The sequence below is a fragment of the Pinus tabuliformis genome, chromosome 5_2 (genome assembly GCF_031772625.1).
Source record: "Pinus tabuliformis cultivar Carrire ecotype Pingquan chromosome 5_2, CPIR1, whole genome shotgun sequence".
In the NCBI taxonomy this organism is placed as follows: Eukaryota; Viridiplantae; Streptophyta; class Pinopsida; order Pinales; family Pinaceae; genus Pinus; species Pinus tabuliformis.
The window spans coordinates 534,881,289-534,906,786 of record NC_142306.1 but is presented as its reverse complement, the minus strand read 5'-3'; positions in this window follow the sequence as shown (position 1 = coordinate 534,906,786).

Here is a 25,498-nt window from a genome sequence, read left to right as displayed (position 1 = left end):
CAGATCAGATCTTGAGGAGATGTGTCAGGGAGGAGGAAGTTTTTGACATCCTCCTGACTTGTCATGATGGGCCTTGTGGAGGTCATTTTGCAGCAAAAAGAACTGCCTTCAAGATACTACAAGCAGGCTACTATTGGCCCACTCTTCATCAGGATGTGAGGAGATATGTCAGCCAGTGTGATCGGTGTCAAAGGATGGGGAAACCCACTCCAAAGGATGAAATGCCCATGTAGCCTTAAGTGACTTGTGAGCCATTTGAGAAGTGGGGCATGGACTTTGTGGGGCCTACCAGCCCTCCTTCAAAACAGAATCAATACATAATTGTATGCATCGACTACCTAACAAGTGGGCAGAGACAAAAGCAATCAAAGAAGCGACAAAGGAAAAAGTAGCTGATTTTTTGAGGGAAAACATATTCTACATGTTCGGGTATCCAAGAGAGTTTGTCACAGATCAAGGTAGTCGGTTCACTTCAAATTTGATTGAAGACCTGCTGACACATCATAAAATCAAGAACAGGACTTCCACCCCTTACCATCCACAAGCCAATGGGCAGGTGGAAGTCACTAACATAGCTTTGGAAGGGATCCTGACCAAGGTAGTGAGCAGTAGCAGAAAAGACTGGGTGGATAGATTAGTTGAGGCCACCTGGGCTTACAGCAGAACATGGAAGACCACTACAGGGTTCACACCCTATGAACTAGTCTATGGAAAGAAGGCTTTGCTGTCAATAGAATTTGAATTCAATACACTAAGGATGGTAGCTCAGCTGGACCTAGACCTTAGCCATGCATAGAAAGAAAGATTACTCTAGCTCAATGGATTGGATGAACACAGAATGCAAGCCCTTCTCCACACAGAGGTAGTCCACCTTTAGAGGAAGATATGGCATGACCAAAAAATCAAAGAGAATCAATTTCAAGAGGGAGATTGGGCAGTACTCTATGATTCAAGATATAAATATTTCAAGGGCAAGCTGAGGACAATATGGCTAGGACCCTACACTGTGGAGAAATGCAATGACAATGGTTCAGTTCTGATCAGAACCATTGATGATGAAGCCATCCCCATGCTTGTCAATGGACACCAGTTGAAAGTCTACAAGAAACCCCTCTCCAAGCGAGAGTTCATTGAAGGATTGAATAAGTCAGTGATGGTAGTGGAGCATGTCTTAGCCTCCACTTCACCCACTCACTAAAGAAAAAGAGAAAAAACAAAAAATAATAAGGACTCAAGTGAAAACCTCCATGAGGCACTTGAGTCCCATCATTGGGTTGAAAACCTCTCCTGAGGTGGCCCAGTGGTGTCAAAAAAGAGAAGAAAGAAAATAAGATCCCTGGGTGAAAACCTCCCTTGGAGGCGCCCAGGGCAGGCAACTAGGGTGAAAACCTCCCTTGGAGGCGCCCAAGGCAGGAAACTAGGGTGAAAACCTCCCTGAGGTGCCCTGGTTGTTTTCAAAAAAAAAAAAAGTAGAAAAAGAAAAAGAAAAAGAAAAATGAATTCCCAGTTGTATTACAGGTTTGTAGGAGGACTACAGGAAGCAACAGTAGGTGCCAAGGGAGCTTTGAAACCAATGCTAGCACATATCCTATCTTCTCTCACCTTTCTCCATCATTCTTGACATTCTTTTCACCTCACTGTGCTTCTTTTTCAAAAATTGTGCTCTCTACAGGAGGCCCTGTGTTTTATATAGGAGGCTCCTGTAGAAATTGCAGAGAGTCAGAAATGGATTTTAAAGGCAGTTTGAGGAAGAGGTAAGCTTCATAAAAGATTTATAAATCCTCTTGCACCTCTTTTCCATCATTTCTAGACCTTCATCACATCCCATGCATCATTCTTCTTCCCGCCTAAGAAAAAACACAGAGAAAAACAGTTTTTTAGAAAAAGAAAAAAAAATAAGGGAACCGCACCATCCACCTCACCTAAAGCCTACCCTTTTCCTCTCCATCTCTATCCACATTTTTGGCATCATCCTCACAGCTTCAAGCATAAAAAATGCTAAAATTTTAAAGGGAGAAGCAGCTACAGGAGATCCTGTAGGAATTCCTATCGCAGTTGATCCCATTAAAATCTAGCATCAGTAGCATGAGGGTGTAAATCTGAAGGTTGAAGCAGACACCTGAAGATCAGATCTAGCCAGAAAGGAACCTGCACACAACATAGCCATATATTATCAAGAAGACAAGCATGCATCAAAAGAAATAAAGGCATGCAACAGAAGGAAAGGCCATAGCACCTCACAGCAAATGCATTCGGATCTCAGGTAAGTAACTAACTCGCTCCTCTATTTGCATTGGTATAATTAGAGCAATGAGATAGTTGAGGCTGGTTGGGGATGAGGTGGCCAGTTAACTGGGCTACCTTCATCCAGTTGACTTCGCTCATCAGAAGATTTCACCACACATGTGCTTAGTCAAACTCGAGAGAGATGTCAAGGACAAGTAGTGGAGGCGATGGGAACTCCGATGCAATCATGAGAGATGATTACGAGGAAAGGGAAATGATGACAAGGTAGGTGGGGACCAACGATCCGAATGGGGCCCACATACACTTGGCCAGTTCACCCTCCATCACCGAAAATATCCATTAAAAGCAATAAGTACTCCTCGCCGAAGCACTCTCACCACCTTTCTCCTTCATTCTCTCCTTGAAACTCCACTTCTGCTACCTTCTTGTGCCCCCACAAGCCTCGTACTTATCATTCTCCACTGATCTCTCCCATATCCCTACTCTCGGTGTTCTATAGGAGCACTTACAGGTTCTACAGGAGAACCTACAGGAATCCTACACGGGGGCTGGCAGTGTTCTATAGGAGGGCTAGTAAGCTGTTTTGGAGAGGGAAAACACGGTTTTTAGCACAATTCTTGGGTTGAAGAGGTAGTTTCTTCACATACCTCCATTGAATATCAAAATATGCAAGAAGTGGTTTAGTTTTGAGGAGAAAATAGAACTTTTGGGTAGAGGAAATTGATAAAAAGAATTGTTGCTTATTTCTTGAAAAAAAAAACATAGTCTATCTATCTCTCTGTTTTATTCAAAAATTGTTCTCTCCATTTCCAAATTTGGTTTTCCAAGGAAGCATAGACAAAATGACAGGAGGTTTTATGAGGAAGGAGCCCACCAACTCCTCCAGGCTCCATGCACACCCCCAAGTAGTGGACATATTCACAAGAGCCAATTGGATGAACTTTTTTGAGAAATTCTGAGGGTTTGATGAGGATATTGCTTAGGAATTTGCCCAATATTTGGTCCCTCACTCCAAAACACATGCCACTATCACCTTTAGGGGCCTTTCCATGGAGATAACCCCTGTATTTATCAGTAGCGTCACCACCCTTCCTCTTGGGTTGCCTTGGAGTAAGGATGAAAAACCAATTGGCTAGGCCGCCAAGAAAAATTTCTTCCAAAACAATGAAAACCTTGTAGAGGATAAGAATGGCATAAGAAGAGCTAGCATACCATACCCTTGGGATGAGGTTAGCTATCAAATAATCAAGTATATTTCCTGTGAGGGGAGGTATAGCATTGTCTATGGTTACCACTTTAGAATCATGCATGAATTAAGGTATGGCATGGACACTCCAGCCCCTTAGAAGCTCAGCATCCCTTACTTCCTCCTGCAGTCCCTCATTGACTCCAGTACTAAAGTAAAAGCAGGAAATCCATACTAGCTAGCTCACCATGGGTTAATCAAAATTTTAGTGGAAGAAGCCCTCCATACATTTACAATCCCCATAGCATGGGAAATTTTCTGAAACATGGCTGTTGAATATGACATAAAGGTCCTGACCTATGATATTAGCCCTACTGGTTGTGAGGAGGAAGAGCAGCACGGGGGAGAAGGAGAAGAAACTGGTGATTTAGAGGAATAATAAGGGAAGAAGAAAGAAATCAAAAGAGAGAAGGTGAAAACAAAGCAAACAGAGACAAAAGGAGGAAAAGGGGCAAAAAAGACAGAAGTCTCTACTGAGACCCTAGAAAGAGAGGCAGCAGCTACTCTCACTACCCTCAGCACACCAATTAAGCCAAAACAAAAGAGGAACAGGCAGACATCAATGTATTTCAGGGCTAGGAAGAGCACAAGGATCAAAATAGGGAAACCCCAACATTCTTCTAAAGTGCCAATTGTTATTGAAGATTCACCCTCTGCCCAAGGAAAAGAATCCCCCTTCCAAGGCACCTATCACTTATGAAAGGGTGACTCCTAGATCTCCACATGGAAAGAGAAAGTAGAACTATAAGACTCAAAAACAATTCTACAGGAGGCACAAACTTTTCTACGAGAGACCCTGTCAAAACTACAAGAGATTGAAAAACTTGAAAAACGGGTAGAAGGACAGCCACAGGGAAAGTAGGAAGCAACAGAGGCACAAGAACCTAATCCCTAGCCTAGTCTTGACTCTTACTACAATCTTCTTGAGGGGGGGAAGAATAATTCCATAGAAATTTGCAATTCCACTATTCTTTGAATTGGAGAAAGAAAGAATTATGACCCATAGGTGGATGAAAATAGCCAAATCCAAGGGAGTTGAGGATATTGGCCATATGGAGAACAAACTCAGAGAAATGGGCAGAGAGTTAAGTGTTGTCAAACACAGGGAAGCAATCACAAGAAGTCACCTTGAAACTGAAAATGAATTGCTAAGAAGACAGCTGCAAGAGAAAGAGACCCAACTGGCATGCATGGCCAGCTAGTCCATGGAGGCATTGCAATGTAGGACACCAGCAAAATCTTATGGCTTGTATCTCAAGGACTAGTGGATGCAATTTCAGATCAAGACTTTGGCACAAAGAGGCACAATGCCTTTCCAAGATTACAGGTAGTTTATGGACCTGTGTGACCAAAGCACATCAGAAGATAAGGCAAAGATGGCAGAATTCTATCTCCATAACATGGCCCTCACAGACATGAATGTGTGGGACCCCAATGCTAGGCTAGGGGACCTGCAACTAATGGCCATGGCCTCATGGATGAACCATGAAGAGTTAAGGGCAGCAAAAATAAGAAGGTTGATGATAAAGGAACAGAATCAACCCTTAATGATCAGAGCTGAGCCATCACACCCCATGGCACTCATTAGAACACATAACCTACTTGCACATAATCCTCAAATTTCCCCCAAATATATTAGTGATCAAGCTCAAGCCATTGCACATTTTGAGGATATGGAAAGGTTACTTGGGGATGACTGTGTGCATGCGTGTATGAGGAGATGGAACACCTTACCACACAAACTGCAGATCAGGGAGTATCATTCCCCAATGAGGATGAAAGAAGCATTAAGGAGAGTGCCAACGTATAAGCGCTCCATGCAGAGGCTGCAGGTCAATTGGATTGGCCTCAAATTGAGTTCCCCACTGCTGATAGGAATGCTAGAAGGCAGAAAAGAAGAAGAAGAGCAATAGCAGTGAGAAGATGTAGACAGGAAGGCAGGATTCTATGACAAGGAAGAGGAGACCACATCATAAGCATGGGATGCTAGGGAGGCCACTAGGGCCATAAAAGATGAGGAGATGGACTAAGTTGCTCAGAGGATGAGCAACACTTTCAGTAGGGGGGTGATGATGAGCCTCATAAATGGGTAGTTACATGGGCTCATTTTACCTCATAACCTAGTCAAATCAACCATTCTCTTAGCTTATTACATGACTTTCTGATTATATTTACGCTTATAGAGTGAGTTGAGTTAGCTATGATGCCATGAGGCCTAATATGTGTTTAATGCAGATTATTGATGATTTTTGTGGTCAAAGTCAAGGATACAGTGGAAAATGGAAACAATAACTCAAAGTGGACAAAGGAGAGGACTTTTAGGAAGGAATACCCCTCATTTATTACTCCCCACTTCTAATTCCCCTTGATTCAGCTCAGAGTATAGGCAGCCAAGTCATGCATTAGCAGGCAGTCGAGCAAGTGGAGGATAACTGATGTTTATCTCGATTTTTGGGAGCCAAGCCTCCCTGATTTTGAGGAAGTTGTTGGGAGCTTCATTTGTATAAGTAGAGAGGCCTAGGGCCTCACTAGAGTTGAATTTTTGTTGAATTTTTTCTGCAGTATTGCTTATGTAACTCTGCTCAACTTCGAGCTTATTATCTTGACAGTTCATGTAATCTTGTTATTGTTTTGAGAATAAATATGGAATCCTTTTTGAGTTAGCACTGAGTTACCTTAGAGGGCTGAAGCTCTTGGGTTAGGGCCCAATCTAAGTAGCCAAGCTCCTCTTTTCTTGTATTTGTATGTTTCATTTCAGTTTGTAGATTAGGTTGTTGTTAGATGTATTTCTTTTATGGTTAAGAATAGGTTGTTTTTGATGATTCAATAGTTTTCTTCCATTTGTGTTTTCAATAGCAGGTTAAGCAGTGATAAAGAAAAGATCCAAAAGGCTAGCAGTAGTGCCTTGGCCTCTCTTCCTCCCTTTGGGACAATGATCTGAGGCAAAGACCCTCTTGCTGCCCCAAAAACACAGATTTTCCTCCTTCATAGGACTTCTAGTGTTTGCAGGTTTCTAATTGGTTTATAGTTTAGTTTGCTTTGCTTCAGAACTTCTTCATCATGCTCATTTCCTTATTTGCAATAGTCTTCTTTCATGCTTTTCTTTCATGCAATGGTTATCAACATTTTCTTCCATAGATCATAGTTTACTTTGATGCAAAAACTCTGTTTTTTTAGATGCACTTATTTCCTTGCTTGCTTAATCTCATTGGTTGACTGTCAGTTGTTTATGTAGTATATATCTTCTAGCAGCAGTCTAGCCTATCATTCATTCCATCATCCATCTGATCCATGCCCTATAGGTTTCCCAAGTCTCCCCTCAATTCTGCCTTAGTTTCCTGCATTTTCCATAGACTTTCCTCTCTCTCCTTGAGCAAATCCAATCATCTTTCTCTCTCCTAATGATTCTTGGTAGACCCTAGGTGCCCTAACACTTCATTCCAACCTTCATCTACCTTCTCCACCCACTCTCACACCTTCAAAATAGTGAAAACTGCTCTCGGCCTCCTCCTGTAGGCCTCCTGTAGAACGTTGTTTTTCCTCCTATAGATTTCTTGTGTCCTCCTGTAGATTTTCCTATAGGCTTTCTTTTGAAGGCTGATTTTGGGAAAAGCCTCCAGAATGCCATTTGGGACCTCATAGGACCCATCCACACCATCCTACATCCTCTCAAGTCCCAAAACCACCCTCCATTGCCACCTATTCGCTGCCACATTCACAAACAAATAAATTACATGCATGTCAAATTCACCTAAAAAAACATAAAAACCCAAAAAGATGCTTTTGCCTCATTTGCTTCTAGAGATAGATTATTTAGATGTTTTCTACTTCCTTGAGTATTTAATGGCATTCTTTTCATGATTTTCATAGTGCTTTCTGCAAAAGTAGGATTAGAGGTTAACTAGGATTTCCTTGGTTTGCTTTACATTTCAATCTTCCTTTCTACAAGTAGAATAGCATTAGTAGAGTAATCTCTTTTTCCTTTCATCACATATAGAGCTTCTTCTAGAATCCATAGAAGTTGGCTTGAGCTCCTAGTGATCTTGCGCCGACTAACCAAGTGACAACCTACAGTAAGAACTAGTACTTGTGCATACAGCACCGTCCCTTTCAAGTTTGTTACAAACTACCGGGTTGATAAGAGTAAAGTAGGCAGCCTAAGAGTTGTAGCATTATGGCTTCAATATTGGTGCTCATCAATCTCAGATGAAGAAGTGTTTTCTTGTGGCTAGCCCTTGGAGTTATATAGTGCCTTTTGGATTTGAATTCGACCGTTCCCCCCACTTCTGAGTCATTAATGCTTTCTTGGCAGAAGATCGTCCCAAATCTTGTCCTTAATTTATGTCTTAAATGCCCACCGCTCACTGCTTTTTGCCTTAAATTGGACATCCCATCATGAAAAGTGACACCAATGGTCACTTCGTAGTCTACCTGCATGGCAACGCAGCCCCCCATGCGTGGTCACGATCCTTGTGACATTCTGATTCTGTGCGCATCTCCCTTATCGCGCAGCTCCCCCACAGACTCTTTTATAGTCTCGTTCTCTCTTTCAACTACCTGGAGTGCTGAGATTGTGCTCCCTACGACTAGTCAGGTGGTCGTACCATCTGTGCGAGACTTCAATTTTCCTTCCATTATCGTCCGTGGACACTCCTCAATTGCCCTTGTGATCGCCAGCGCCACGCATTCTACCTTATGTGGTACGCTCCCCTAGTTACAATGTTTGGTAAGGTGATATCGCAACCATGGTAGGAGAGTCATAAATTCCTGGCCACAATCTTCTAATGTAGTGGTATGACTATCCATATCTTCCCTTCTCATCCTTGGTTGATCGACGAGACATGCTTGTGTGATCTCATTTTCCAGTCTTTTGATTTCAGTGTCCATCAACATGCTTTTCTTCCTCAATCGTACCCGATCTTCTTCGACTTCATGAAGTCTAAGTTCCCTCGCCAAATGGCTTCCTAAATCCTTATATGTTCATCCTTGCGTAGCTGTGTGATTTCTTCATCCTGGTCTTCGCACACTGTCACAACTGAGGGAGCTATTATGTGTGGATTCCTTTTTGTATTCTCTTTAGAAATTATGATTTCTACTCTGTTCCGCACCTTTGGAATCATCTCCGTGCTCAGGTTTTTGCACATGGTCCTATAGGTCCATCGAACCGCTGGCACGCGCAGGTCCCAATCAGTTCGTCTTGCCTGGTGGATCTTGTTCAGTACTTCACACACCCTATCGAATGCTTCCCCATGGATAATTGGTAGTGCGCGTCACCTTTCCTGTTGCTGCGATTTGTTCCGATTCTCTATTCTGGGGCTGGTGTGCGCTTGTAAAGGATGTATAGCATGTGTCTGTACCCATCGACAAAAGGTGGGCACACAAGTTGTTCCACCCTTGCTGACTGACTTTTATTCAGAGATGGGGTTTTCCAAAATGTAGGCGCATCATCCTTATGCATCCACGCCAGTCCTCAAAACTTCCTTGATGTGTACCCCACCATCATGCAGGGGTTGCACACAGTGCCCACTTCAGCACATTGAACCGTTGTTGTTCTAGGACTGCGCTTTAAAATTGGCTCAGAAATTCATCCACCATTGACAATCCATCATATGTCGGCAGCTCCCTTTCCTCTGTTATCATGCAACGCAGTGATCTAACCATCATATTTTAGTTAAGCGTCATTACTCCATGCAACCGATTCTTCAATCGCTCTACTTCTTCGTCCGAGTCCAAAGTGCAGGAGCTTTTGCACTCCCACGAGATTCTCCCACCTACAGTCAGATTCACCCAATCCTCTCCTTGCGCAGTTATCTTGTAAATATAGTCGAGATCATCATCACTATCATCATCGTGCACTGGTTCAGTGTATCGTGCTCCTTCGGCTAGATCTAGTGGTACTACCATGCGTAGTGACTTTTTCTCAAAGATCATTTTGTGCTTTTTTAGATTTATGACTCCGTTCATATCGGTGGCCCAGTCTATTCCTAGTAGTGTAGGATAGGGATTGTTGTCATCGACAATCTCTATCACTTCAAAATCCACCTGCGATCTCACACCTTCAATATCGATTGTTACCCCTTGTAATCTTCCCATGGGCAAAATATTTTGTTGGTTCGCCATTCGTAACTGAATAGGGGACCATTGTAGTGCAGGTCTACCCATGCGTTCCCATGTTTGCTTTGGTAGTACATTCACATCTGAACCCAGATCTAGGATTACCTAATCCATTTCGTACTCACCTATTTGCGTAGTCAACCTCATATCCCTTCCTGTGTGCAATGCATGCTTTCCAAGTTTCCGAACCATGCGCAGTTCTCCTAACCCCGTGCACCTAGTCATAAGTTCTTGTAGCCCTTTGACTGCCTTACTATCATGCAGCAGTTTCATGCATGTCTCCAGAAAGGTAGTGAGCATTGAAGGATCCATCCATGGTTCTAGTTGATCCTTATTACCTGAAGTGGAGGCCTCCATGAATCTCTTCTTAGCTTCCATGAATGTCGCCTTCACGTGTTATAAGTCAAACTCGGGTTCCTTTGTAGGAGCCTTGCAAACCCACAGACTTTCTTCTTGCTTCTTCCCTTTATCATCTCCCGTGGTTGTACCTCTCTTGAGCATCATGTTTACATTTGGGTCTTCTTCGCGTGGTTTAGACCTCATCATTTGTAAATTTTGGGTCGGAGGGGGCTAGAGGATCCCCTTTTCGTGCATCCTCGCTATCAGCGAAGGAAATCTTCTACCTCATGATCAAACTGATTATAGTACGAACATGATATCCTAGTTGGGTTTGTACAATCGCAGACATAATGCTCTGGCCCTCCGCAATTGTAACAAATTATTTAGCTGTGACCCCTTCCTGGTCCCATTCCACCTCGACCCCGACCGCACCCCTGAAACCCAGCGTGCACCATCCCTACATTTGGGTCGAGGGCTCATGTTTCGGCTTACACCCTATAGGTAGGATTATGATCCATCATTAGTTCATAGCTTCGGCAAGTGCGTTCTTCATGGCCTACCGACCTGCAGAAATTACAGAACAATTGTTGGGACATCTACGTATACTTCTACAATAGATGACAATTATCCGTGGTGTTTTTTCCTCCTATATGGCAAATCACGAACCATAATGTAGACATCATGCTCAACCCTGCCTGTGCATCTGGTCTTAATGGCATTGGCCCTCCTCCTACCAAGTAGTTCACAAACACTGGACAATGGTTCTTGTCGTGCCCTTGGCCTTTGAATTTTATGCACCATACTTCCTCGCGCACCTCCAGTCGAGGTGTCCTGTCTTGTTTCAAACTTTGCATCTCCCAACATAGATTTTGTATTTGTGCGTGGATTTGTTGGACTCCCAACCCAAGGTCTTTTATAGGGGTCTCATGCAGTCTCATTGCCATCTCCAAGGATTCGGCCTCGGTGGAAATTTTTTGCTCTGACAGCGCCATCCTTAAGTGTGGCGTAAGTGAGGCCACAAACCATGCATGATGTTGTGCATCTGTTAACGTCATATTGGCTTCACAGATCATACTCTTTAGCCTTTGGTCCAGATCCCAGGTGGTCTCACTTGGGAGCATCGCGATCTCCTTAAACCCGATGATTGATTGTGTTTCTAATTTTGGCCTACTAAATTCCCTGTTCAACGCAACTTGGATCTCCACAATTCTTGCATTTGGGTGGTCATTAGAATGTTTGATATACCATGTTAATGTGCGATCCTGTAGCATGCTCACCAGTGTAGACTTTTTAATATTATCATCCATGACGCCCTATGCTTCCCATACTTCTCTTACCATGAACCAGAATTGGTCCGGATCTTCATTTCCTACTCCTCTGAACACCAGCAGTTTGATCGCACTTGCCATACTGAACTACGGTGGTGGTAGAGGTGGAGTGGGTGGAGATGGAGGTGAGGGGGGTGAAACAGGTGGCGTTGTGGGTGGAGGTGGTAAATGCGGACTTCTCTATCTTATCAAACTAACCACACTTCTTGGAGAAACTTTCATGAGTTCCTCCTCACTTTCTCGCGAGGGTCAAATTAAGGGACTATTTTCCAACTCTTCACTACTTCCACTTCTATAGATCTTCCCACTTCTTATAGTCCCAAAAATTAATTTATTTTCATAACCCACTTTTCACACAATATCATCTTAATCAAAGTGTTCAAATATTTAATATACTTACCTCGCGGTCCCTTGAGAAAACGTCACTCTGCCTCACTGTAGCTGACGGTCGTGTCTACTGCGAACTTAGTGATAAATCCTCCTATTATTTGGTCAAGCCAATGGTCCACAACTCGTGCTATCTTATCTTCTGATGCTTCTAGTCTACGCACTAATTCTGGAGCCCACACTATTGGTTTGTCGAGCCTACACCTTCCCTGGCTGTTTGCTAACTTCGCGATCCACTCATACAGCTCAAAAGGAAAAGATGCAAAGAAAATTTCATGGATTTCTGTATACAAATAACACTCCAACCACTATTCCTTAGATACTCACAGATTTCTTTTCTCCTGCACCATGAACTCGTGAATCTTCTTGTCCAACCACTCTTCAATTTCTTTCTTTGTTGGATTCCAATGGCACGACATCAGACATCATTTATGTAGATCCCGGTCCTGGCAACGGAACCATTTGTTGGCTTGTATGGGCCTGACCCAGGTTCAGAGGTGATTTAGCCAAGCAAATCCTGGTACTACTGGCCCTTTTGGCAATAGTCCGCGGAGCACGGACTGAGGTCTCACCCTAAGTAGTATGGGAGGGTGCTAGAACCATATTTCCACACCCTGGGGATGTCTGATGGGCTTCTAGAGGTTCGTGGTATGACCCATCGCTATGCACACTTGTTATTCCTTTGCAACCCATGTTGTTGTTTCTGCGCAGCCCTACCCAGAGCGTGACCCATATAATACCCAATTTCCTTTCTAATTAACCGATTACTTAACATGTGTGTGTAATATTAATGGTTATTACAACATATTCAACAATCATATCAGTGTGTGCGATACATAAACTAATATAAACATAAAGAAGATAATGCACAGCAAATACACAGAAATAAAAATCAACTTCTCTTTATTAATATTCAATCCCGATTACAGACTCGACACCGCCCTACGCACTGAGCTGAAGGGGTCCATGCACTCAGCTGTGGACTCTACTAGGCCTCTGCGCACTCAGCTGCAAAGCCTCTTCCTACCATTACAACCCAGTACACTTAGACTCTTCTTCTAAGCTTGAACCATTCCTATTCTTCTCCAAAAGCATCACCCCCTTTACACTTAGAGCCTCACTCTATTTATACAATCCCATAGTCCGCGGACCATGGGTAGGCTAACATAACTTCACATTACATTACAATATTTTAGGGCGGATGGCCTTATGTCTCATCTATACTTCGTGCTCCACGCTCGTAATTCGTGGAGTCTTACAACAATCTTTGACCAAAAATTGGGCTTTGAGCCCCAAAACATGCTGTGGGGGAGATTCCATACCCAACACCCACCACGTGAAGTAATCTGTGGCAGTGAGGATATAACAGTTTTTCTTTGATGAGTGCAAAAAATATCACCAATAACATCTAGGTCCCATTGTTTAAATGGTTCTTCCACATCGATAGGGTGCAACAAGACGATTGACTTCTTTCCTCGGTCGACATATTTCTGACATACTGAACACTTACAAGCATATGTGTGAGCATATTTGAATAATTTGGGCAAATAAAAATTGGCCCACATAACTTTGTGCATTGTTGTGTCACCTACAAAAGTGTCCCCTAACTGGTCCATCATGGAGATCATGCAACACTTTCTCTAAATCATGTGCTCCCATGCATATGAGCAATACTCCATTATGGTGCTTTCTAAAAAGCACCCCATGCACCAAATTGTACGATAATGATTTTAATATGACTTCCCTCTTTTGTCGTGTGGATAAGTGAGAAGGAAAAATGCCATGACCGAGATACTGGCACGCATCCATGTACTAAGAGTTTGTGATAGTAGTGGGGGAAACTCACTCGACATATACATCTTGATTTCCTGGTCCCAACTCAATGAATCATCTTCTTTTACATCCACCACTTCTGCTGCTAGCTGACATAGCCCATGGCCCTTGATAGTGTGAACTAGTTTGAATTCTAATTCATACTCTTGCAGACCAGTAATCTAGTTTTCTCCTCTCTCATCCAGCTCTTGTTGGTCAAAAAATGATTTGATTTCTTAGTGCGGAACAAGTATAATGCAATGATTCTTCAAGAGATAGGGTTGGAAGTTCTTTACCACCATATAGATACATACACCTAATTATCAATGGCGATATAAGTAATCTCAGGTCCTTGTGGGTTAGCACTCATAAAATATATTGGTTTCTCATTGTTTTGATAATCTTTCTGTGTAAGTACGATGGCAACAAAAGTGTTAGAAGTGAAAGTGTAAACCAAAAAAATATTTGTTGAAATATGGGTTGTATAAGGTTTTTTCTTCTACGATAGCTTTCTTAATACAATAAAATGCATCATTTTCCCTTTTATCCCACTTGTATATTGTGTCCTTCTTTACTATCTCCTGTATAGGTTTAAGAATTTGAGCATAATTAAAGATGAACTTGTGGAGAAAGTTGATTTTCTCCAAGAAGGACTGAATGGCTTTCTTGTTCACTAGGAAGGTAATCTGTGTAATAGCTTTGACCCTTTCAGGGTCCAGTTTAATCCCAATTTTCACGATAATATGTCCTAATAGGTTTCCCTCGAACACTGTAAAAATATTATTCTTGGGATTAAGCGATATCTCGTACTTTCAACATCGCTTCAATATTTGCTTCAAGTGTTCTAAGGGGTCATATCTCTTCTTTGAAAACACTGTGACATCATCAAGATACACCACCATGCTCTATCTGGTAATTTTGTGAAATGAAATGTTCGTTGCATGTTGAAAGGTCGCACCAAATTTAATCAACCCAAATGGTATTCTTTTGAATGCGAATGTGCCCCACTTCATTCAAAAAGTAGTCTTAAGTCTGTCAGGCTCCAAGACCAAAATTTGAGTGTATTCAGAATAACTGTCAAGAAAAGAGATCATTTCTAATCCTGATACTATATGCAATATCTATTCCATATATGGCATAGGGTAGTTGTCTTTGTCTAAGCTGTAATTGAGATTTCAGAAATCTATGCACAAGCATATTTACCCATACTTCTTCCTTACTCGGACCATATTAGATACCCAGGTTTAATGTCACACTTTATAGATGATTCAAGCATCTAGGAGCTTCCTCAACTCCTTATGAATCAAGGGCTCGACCCCTTCCATTATTTGGATAACGTGTTGGATTATTCAAGTATCATAAGTTTTGAGCTCATCATATGTCCACACGAAAACATCTCAGTACTGCTTGAATAGGCAGATGAAGGCTTTCCAATCTTGTGGTGTGTAGCAAGTACCGAGATTAACAAACTTCAGATCTTTTCCCATTCCAAGACTAATCTACTCATGTGACAACATTGAACTATGGGTTTTGGCGTTGACTAGCCCTCTAAAGCAATTTTGCAAGTCATGCAACTCTTCTAATGATACCACACCCTTCGACATGGGTTTCTCCTCATTCATGCAAGATGCATATTGCAACAATCTTCCGTGTTCATATTCATCAATAGATGCATCTTTGAATACATTAGTGTTCGCCATTAAATGCAATATCTATTGGTCTTCATTAAAAACATGTAAATTATTGATATTATCCAGGAAAAATGGTTTATAAAGAAGTTCAATAGAAAAACCGGCCCTAAGCAGTGACAACCTAATAGTAGCATTTGCTAATGCATCCGCAGTTGCGTTACACATTCTAGGAAAATATATAATGTTAAAATATTGGAATTGACAAAATTAAATGCCATACCTCTTGTTGATAACTTTTCAAATTAGGCGGCACACAGTGTATAGTATTTTGTACCTGTCACACAATGATCTCTGAGTCACCTATTGCTTTAAGAACCCCAACATTGAGGTAAATGGCCTTCTGTAATCCCAGGATGAGTGCTTCATATTTCGTTGTGTTATTAGTGCACTTAAATTCCAATCAGCTTGAGATCAGGTGTTTTCTTTGTCGTGGGTCTACTAAAACACAACCATCTCCAGAGCCCTCCTGTGCCTTGGAACCATCAAAAAACAAAGTCCAAGCATCATATGTACAAGAGCTACACCCTACACTAGTACTACTACTATCTATTGTACAAAGGTCATTTGTGCCAATTGGACTAGGAAGGAGTTCCAACTGTGTATCTAGTGGAATTGGGGAAAGTTGATCAAGGTAGCACCCTGGTTCAGTCTCCAAGGAGCAATTACCAAATATTAGATCAATGAAAGCAACTAGTTCATTTTTTCGCTCGAAGGCTGTGATAGTATGCCTCATGTAAGGTACTTAGTCTAGCCGGATTTTGTTATGTTTTCCCTTGTACGAAAGACATAAATGCGACTAGTTGGTAGAAAAATTCCCTTGTAATTTGTTGGACCAATCTCTACTCAAAAATACACCGTATGCTTTTGAGGTGTCCACAATTACTATATTTATACGCTGGTGAACTTGTTGTTCGGATTATAGGCGAATAAGCACATTTATGAGTTCACTGATCGCATGGACAAGAGTCATGTCTAGTTGAATGATTAGTGCATATGCTTTATCCCATCTTTCATTGATTTTATTAGCTACAAATAATGCCATTATGTTTACAGATGCATTGGAATCAACCATTAGGGGAATTTTGAGGTCTAAAATGGGCCTCCTAGTGAAATTATAAAATAATAGTGGAAATAATAAAATAAGATTACATTACATCATCAAATATTAGAGGGAAAAAAGAAAAAACTATTTTTTCAACTCGTACTTTCAACTTATCTCCCTATGGGTTTACTCAAATTTTGAGCAGAAACACTTGTTGGATGCAAAATTTGATTTCTCATCCAAGGACTACCCATCTTTCATACTTTCAATGGACCCTACTACACGAAAAATGAGAAATACATGAAAAATGTAGTTGCAATCACGTTCTTTAATGTATCTCTCATTTTTCGTGTAGCAGGTTCCATCAAAAGTATGCAACAAGTGTACTCCTTGGATGAGCAATTAAATTTTTCATCCAACGAGTAATCCCATTCGAATTTTGAGTAAAACATTAGGGAGATAAGTTGAAAATACGAGTAGAAAAAGTAGTTTTATTACTTTATTATTTTTTAATATTTTTACTTCTTTACTCCAAAAATGGTGAATCATCCCCCATGGTTGACATCATCATCTTGAATGCTATTGGTTCTTATAAAGTTTATTTTGGTTGTACATTTTTTTTGGAGGCCCATTTTAGAGCTCGAAAGTCCCCTAATGTAAGCAATTGTGTACATTGTAATTAAAAATTATGAATGTTAAAAAAATGAATGGAAAAGTGTGTTAGCATCTAATGTTAATGCATTAAGTACATATTCTAGGGGATCATAAGACTTACCAGATCCCTTCTGCGAAGAAGCGTTGTTACCTAAGGTAGGTTGTTCAAGAGCACGAACAAATAGTTCCTGTTGGCTTGTGATCTATGTAAGTTCGAAGAGTGAAATGTTAATGCGAATTTTCTTCATGTCTTCGACTATATTATAATCAAGTGCAGTAGGAATCGCCGAAGTGTCTGAAGGAGTAACTTAATCTGATACTTCTGGAGTGATGTAATTGCTTTTATCATTGGCAGAAGAACTCTTCGTTGCAGCAGTGTTTCCAGAAATTTTCTGAGTGTTCTGCGTTGAGTTGATAGGTGGTGTGATATTCCTTAACAAATGTTATTTTAGTTTCTTCCTTGTCAACTCTGGTTCGTAAACTATACCTTGACTTATCAAGTTATATCGACCATTTTTCTTTTGAGCTGGGTCCTCACTAAGTGGCTTCTTTTCGACAATTTTCTTTTCAGCTGCGTATACACAATTGAGCGTATTTACTATTTTCCCAATACTCATAGTTTCTTCGGGTGCAACAGTTTCTTCCTTTTCTTCCATAGGCTCAATTTTCCCATCTGAAAGTATCGTGTCAATGAAATCCGTAGCTATAGCATTCATTTTTTGATTCCATTTTGGGCATTTTTTTTCTTGATGAAACAAACAATATTGATCCATGCCCATGATCTCAACATTCAACACGACGTTCGAGCTTTGCACATACTTAGTTGGTTGATTGTTGCTGCTGTGAGAGTTGGCAGCCCTTCTCAGAAGGTTGAATTTAGGGGGCTTGCTGCTTACGGTGATCTTGCTTGACCTCTGCTTCAACTCTTCCAACTCGTTGGATAGAGACTTGATGGTATGGGTCAAGCTTTCAAGATCAGTCAGTTCTTTATCCTTGGCCTTACTTAAGGAGGCCTGAGACATTTTTCCCATGTCTTTGGATTCCATCGATGATTCATCATCCATGATGAATCCAATTGCATGCAAGTCCTTTTCAACTCCAATAGCTTCTTCGTAATTTTTTGCAAGAGTTCCTTTAGCAATTCTCTTCACAAACTACACGATGCTTGTTGGTAAGGAAGAAGTGTAATAATCAATAGTGATGGAGTCATGAGGTTTCATATCTATAGGAAATATGATCAATATATGATTGAACCTCTTATTAAAATTTGTAACTTTCTCTTTCTACTCCATCTTCAGATTTCCCAGCTCTATCAATAACATGGTAGGGGTTTTGTCATCGACTAATTTTTCGAAGAAGAAATTCTTAAATCCCTTCCAATTCTGGATTGAGTTCTGTTATAGACATATTTGGGAACTGCAACCCCAATCACATATGTCCATAAACCAAGGGCTCCTAAGTCCCTAAAAGTGTTGTTTCATACCCTAAAGAAGCAAGGTCAGTTGATTACATCATCTCCCATAAGTTTTCCATGAAAAACCACTCAGAACTAGTCAAAGCAGGACCATATAGACTGCCCAGTGCTAAGGGTGCGACGCATCTCACCTACCACATGCAAAAAGTGTGATGCATACTGGAAAGCCCTTATGTAGGGTGCGATGAGAAAGAGTAGACAAATGGCACAAGCAGTTTGCTAGGTGGAGACCCTGAGAATCTTCTAGAAGCTGCTCATTTGACACTTGCCTCCTTGAATTCACCCAAGGATGAGTAAGAGATCATGAAATATCCAAGTGGAACCAAGAACTATCAGAGAGATGACACTAATCAAAATCCCAAAAGCTGACTCACCCCCCTGCAAATATCTATATATGGATCCCTCATCCCAGAGATCCAAAGGTTGGAATTTGGTAATTTGCAAAGAAGTGTTGTTGGTTTCTCTTTGAAGACATTATTGGGTGATCTTGCTTTGTATGAGGTGAAGAGGGCTTTCAAGTTGGGAGGATGGCGCTGGGTCAGACCAAGTGGTTGTAATCCTCTCTTCTACTACTTCTACTAATAAAGCTATTTGAGTTTTCCTCCATATTCTTGTGTATCTCTTAATATTGTGTTGATATATGCATTTGTATGGTCAATATATATCTGATCCTATATTGTTTACAGTGATAGATCTCTATGCTTTGATGGTATTATGCTGCTATGAATCTACAGGTGCTCTTTGAAGTGGGACAAGTAAGGAAGCAGTGGCGAGATTCTGTCAAAGGAGAAAGGAAACAAGCAAGGAGCCAAGCAGAAGACTGAGGTTGGTACTCTCTACTTCTTTCTCATCTCTCTCTCATAAAGGAAAAAAAAAAGTGACTTTAATCTATTTGTTTCTAAGATAGCTACCATCTTAGTGGAACTAGTAGCTCTGAATAGACACTAGATTTCCTGATAACAAGTTCGAAGGGTGACTATGGTACCATAGAGTTTCTCTTCCATCTAAGGTACAAAGGAAAAGTCTACATGCAACATCATCATAACGTACCTCAAGCATTTGCAGATGCAGGTAGAAGTTATCCAAATGGTCCTCCACTTTCACTGCTTTGTCAAGGTCATGCTTCGTTAACATATTTTCTGTGTGCCTCAGCATCTTGTGTAAAACACCCCACAGAGAAAGTGGGCCCTGATTCATCCAATCCATATCTTGGTCTGCCATATCTTCATATTTTTTCTCCTCCTCTTCATCAGAATCTTATGGATCTTCCTCTTCTTCTATGAAATTTGATGGATCTTCTTCCACTTCTTCGTTACCACCTAACCTACGAAAAGTTTCATCTAAGATTACAACTTTGTCTCCATCACCTCTGTTAAAAGATGGAGGTTGCTCTGGTTTCTCTGCGCTTTCTGTAGTCTTTGTTAACTCTTCAAAGGTGGAGAGAACCAAATAGTTGACTGTCGAAACCACTATCCCAGTAGGAGTGGTTGCGTTCTTCTTTGGAAATAAGGAAGATTGTGTCTCCAATAATCAATCCAATAGACTTTGCAAACTTACAGGTTATAGGTCGGATGGCTTGGATGTGCTCGTAAAATATTTCACAAGTTTTTTCAATATCGGGATGAGAAGATTCGCGAAATTCAGGAGTATGATCAAGTGAGGTGATGGAAATATTTCTACCTTGACCGGAAGAAGTACGATAAGGGTGGGTGAGGTTATCAACCACAAAGTATGTCCACCCTCCTTCTAGCACCATAAATGTTGACAGTTCTAGACCTACCAACATTCAAGGAGTCTCCCCGATATGTGGTCCCAATTAAACCTCACACAGTTTGGGATAGGAGCCCCATCTAGAATACATCATAGTTACAGTTTTCCTAAATATTTTCCTTGGCTCTAACTATCAGTAAGAGAGGGGAACGCATGTGTTCCTTAGAAAAGAAAGTGAGTGTGCCTGGTGAGTGTTCGGTTGTAGGTGTGTCAAGGTTCTTCGAATGTGGAGGGAAAATAATGCAAGCCTCTAGGAGAGAGGTAATAGTATCACCCTAATAGAGACACGCATGAAAAAAAAATATGTTTCTAACATCGAGTGGAATAGTCCACAAATATGTGAGGGTCATTGCAACCATTATAGAACATTCTTAATATTATAAGCACTAAAATAACTGAAATAGTTCAACTACTTTAGTACAGGTGAAATAAACATGAATTGCAAACATTCACAGAACAATCTTACAAATATTCATAATCCATGCATCAAGAACATGTTGGCCATTAGGTTTCATATTTTAAGTAAAATTCCCTGGACATATGTATACAACGAACACCACTAGCTCCAATAGTAGAGCATTGGAGCCACTACTTGCTCACCAAAATAACTAGTTTGTCTCTCTAATGCCTTGCGGGAGGAACCAAGGTGAAAATTCCTTTACTCATACAATTATGGTGTATATATAACCAATGGGGAGATTCTTCACCTCCCCAGTGACTCTTTTACTACCCTCTTGACTATTTGAATTCCTATGACTTTTTGATTTTACATGACTCTTCATATTCTATACATGTCCTTTTGACTTCCACCTTACAATACATTTTTGAATAGGAATTTACATAATCCAAAAAAGTTATATGGAATATGGTGACTCATGACATGACATGACATGAAACTGATGACATGGCAATTTCAAGTCATTCTTGTTGCTTCTTGCTATCTGTCTTCTTGAGAATGTTCTTTTGTCCACCTCCATATGGCTTAAAGATGAGGAGTCTTCATTGATATCAGATCTCGAACAATAGTCACAAAATGGTATCCCTTTTCTTTCTTCCAATTGATCCACTTACATATTCAACTAAAGAGTTGTATTATTGCATCTTCCACTTCTCCATCTCCTTCTTCATTATCCTGTCATGGTATGATAAAGTAGTTGCATATGATATTCACTCATGACAAAATGGCATCAGTCCAATAAACCCCTAGTCTAACATGTTGCATGATAATCTACTGAGTGAGATGGAACCAGGTGGCAGGTTGAGGGAGAGTCTTAGCGACTATGAAACTACACAACTCAGGAATTCAGGGCTCATGCTTGAGCCTTGATATTGTGCAATTCACAATTCAGGCTGGACTGAGCAAGAAGATTGCATAGTTGGGGAGTTCAAGGAGCCAAGCTAAGGGCTTGACAACTAATTATTCCTATTGCACAATTCTGGAAGGTAGAGAAGGCCAAGTGACCACACAATTATTCATATCAAGAGCTCAAGGGTTGGGCTTTAGAACTAAGATTGTGCAATGCGCAGTTCAAGCCTAGCTAAAGGGCAGGGTTGGGAAGTTTTGGAGCTCAGGGTCGGGCTTGATCACTAAGCCTGCGCAATGCACAGTCCCAGGATGCAAGAATTATGCATTATGTACTGTCAAGAGACATGGTTTCCACTAGAGGGCTAATACTGTGCAATATGCAGTTCAAGAAGCCGAATGAGGCTAAGTTGATTGGTCAAGGGCTTTTTTGAATTTGACTAAGTGTGGGACCGATGAAGCTGATGTGAACGATGATAAGACTTGACTATGATCACACACTTAGAACACTCAATGACACAACATAGATCATCCAGAACACATGAACAACAAACTTCCCTAAGTGCGACAACTTTGTGATGACTTATGACAAGTACGACACCAAAGATACACTTTGCGATGATCGTGATGACACTTGTATGACAGTGCTTAAAAATTTGGAAATGAGTTTGATGGATGTTTACATGGTAATAACAACTCATTTACACAACTATAACCTCTTGAGACCACCAAAACAATCTTATATACATCATGTGATAGTTAACATGCGAAAAGACGACATTTTGATTTTCTTGCAAATGGGACACAGAAGGTTAATGAAAACACATGAAACGGGTCTCAATGTTTGCAACGAAAGTATGCAAGATCAAGGTAGGCTCTGAAATTTCGTGTAGGGAAATTTTTTGGAGGGAATTGTAGTAGCACCAACAGAATGATAGTTCACCAAGCATAGACATCTCAAATTCTTTTTGTATTTCCATTTAAAACTCTTTGTACATTGTGTTCATACTACTTCCAAAAATTATATCATCTACGTAAACCATGGTAATCAACTGAGCTTATCATTTTTTCTTGGCATAGATATTACTATCAAAAATTCCTTTTTTGAATCCTTGTTTCTGTAGATATTTGTCAAATCTTAAATACTAGGCTTTAGGAGTTTGTTTTAGCCTATACAGTGCTTTCTTAAATTTGTACACATGATCGATATTTTTTATAGTAATAACCCTTATGGATATTGAGTGTATAGTTGTTCTTAATTTTTATTGAGAAGCGTTGACTTAGTCCATTTGATAGACTTTGAAGTTATTGAAACATGTAAATGCAAAAAATATTATGATAATTTCTAGTCGTTCAACCAAGGCAATTTTTTCTTCAAAATCAATACCTTCAACTTGAGCATAGCCTTTGTAAACTAACCTTTCTTTATTTCTTATTACATGACCATCTTCATCCAACTTACTTCTGAAAACCCACTTAATGCCAATCACATTTTTATCTTTTGGTATTGGAATAAGTTCCCATGTTTCATTATTCTCTATTTGATTCAACTCTTCTTCCATAACTTTAATATAGTATTTTTATTTACTAGCTTCTCTGAAATTATTAGGCTCAATTTTATATAGCAAGGAGAAATGTGCATGTTTTTTTTCTTCTTGTTAATCTTCCTCTAGTCTGCACTCCTATATCTTTATCACCAATAATTATATTTTTCGAATGATTCTTTTGGATGAGTTTAGATGGTGTCTTTGTATCTTAATGTTCTATTTCTTCTTCATTGTTTCATCTTGGTTCTTCTTCCCTGCAACTTGTCTCTTTTGGATGTCCATTTGTTTGTAATTTCCGCTTTTGAGTCCTCGCTTCATCTACTTTTACGATTGTACTTTCTATAATTTTTCATAATGCTTTATTGTAACATCTATAAGCCTTGCTTCTTAGTTAATAACCAAGAAATATGTCCCCCTTAAATCTTGATTCAAATTTTCCCAAATGCTCATCATCTCTCTTTACATAGTACTTGATACCAATAACTTTAAATTATTTGACTATTGCTAGTATACCTTTGCATAGTTCATAAGTTTTTTTTTTTGTCATTAAATTTGATTTTATCTCTATTCAAAATGTAGATTGTGATGTTAATTTCTTCTCTCCAAAACTTGTCTAACAACGTTGCTTCATTCAAAAAAAATTTAACCATCTCTTGTACGATTTAACTATTCATTTATACCACTCCATTTTATCATGGAGTTCTTGTAGATGAAAAATGTCTCTTTATTGCATGAAGCTTAACAAACCCTTCAAATTCACCTCCTCATTCTAATCTCAAAACCTTGAGTTTTAAATGAGTTTCATGTTCAAATAGGGCTTTGAAATATTTAAACATCTCAAATGATTTTGATTTCTCTTTGACAAAAACAACCCATGTCATTCTTGAGTAATCCTTAATGAGAAACATGAAGTAATTTTCACCTTGTAGACTTTGTGTTCTTATAGGCGCACAAAGATGTGTGTATGAGTTCCAATATCTTTATAGTTGAATGCTCCTTTCTCTTGGAGCTTGTTCTTGTATGTTTCTCGTGCTATAATTACTTACAAATAGTGTTTGAAAATCTTGTGATCTTTGGCATGTATCTCATTGCTTGTTTAATGATAATTTTCACCATATTATCAAAGTTCATATGGCCCATTCTTCTATTTCATAACTGTGGTGTAGGTAAATTCTCGATGCAGAGAAAGTCAATTCCTCTAGCTCGAGAGAGTGGGTCTAGCCAAAAACAAACAATCTAGTGAAAACTTCCTTAGGCTAGAATCAAATAAGAGGGCCTACCTCTTAGAAAGCTATTCCACTTGGTGATGATCCTGCTTCCTTACTCCAGCTACCTTTTGTTTCCTTCCTTTGAATACCTTAAACAAGCAAACAAAAAACAACAACAAACGTGATAGCATAAAAATTGCATTCAACCTACTTAAAAGGTCAAGGAATTTTAAGCCATCAAATGTAAGATAACACTTAATGTAGGAAATCAATCAATAGTTGTATTCATATAAGTTCAGAAAGAGATTACAACCAAATCCTTGGCGTTACAGGTCTCCTCCGACGTATCCGAGTTCCCACACCTCTACTAGCATCGCATGGATAGCCCCAACAATGGAATTGTAAGATCTTATTCCCTTTAGTTACAAACCAAACCAAACACACTATTCTCCCTCCACAAACATAAACTAGAAGGCTACAAGCTATATATATCTTGTTGGTTATTCAAGCTCCAAAAAAGACTAGTTCAACTTGGAAAAGGAGGAGTTTATATAGCTTTGATGGAGGGGATATGGTTCCTCTTATGATGAGAGAGGGCGTATATCTTTGGTTTGTTCCATATTAATAGGGGAAAGGATCCCAAACTGACTTCCTCGACTCCATCCAGCCCAACCATTTACCAGACTTCCATTACGAAGCTTCTAGACCTGGAAGCTTTGACTCCATATTTAAAAAACTTGACAAAAGAGGATCGACACAACTGAGAAAATCCTCATTTGTATTGTACGACACTAGGCCAAGTTTTAAACTCTGTAAATCAACACGAGGAGGAAATGGGTCATTAGTGTCGATCGTGTAAACTGGAGTAAAAGGAACATTCGTAGGAAATGATGCAAAAGGGAAATGTTATGCTCATGAAGAGGGACATTATGGGAGTCTCTTCATGATGGGAAATCATGTAGGGTTCACTATAGAGGTCCTCCAAGATTGAGGAATGGGGAGTACAAGGACAGTGACAAAATGTTGTGTAACACCCCTTATGGGAGGGCAAGTCCTTTCCCTTGGCATTGCCTTTGCCTTGATGCACACAATAACTTCTTCTCGTTGCTCGTGTGGTCTACACGTCTCTCCTTTCTTGTGTCACATGCCACTTCGCAGCTCCACATGCTCATCTCCACTTGGTCGTGTCACCCTTTCCTGGGTGTCTCATGTTGTGGGCATGCCCATGGTGCAGGCTGCTACAACATGCATGTTGGGTAGATGGGCACACTCTTCCCTCACGTGCTCATCCAATGTGTAGGAGCTCTCGTCCTTGTCATATTTTGTGTTGTTCCTA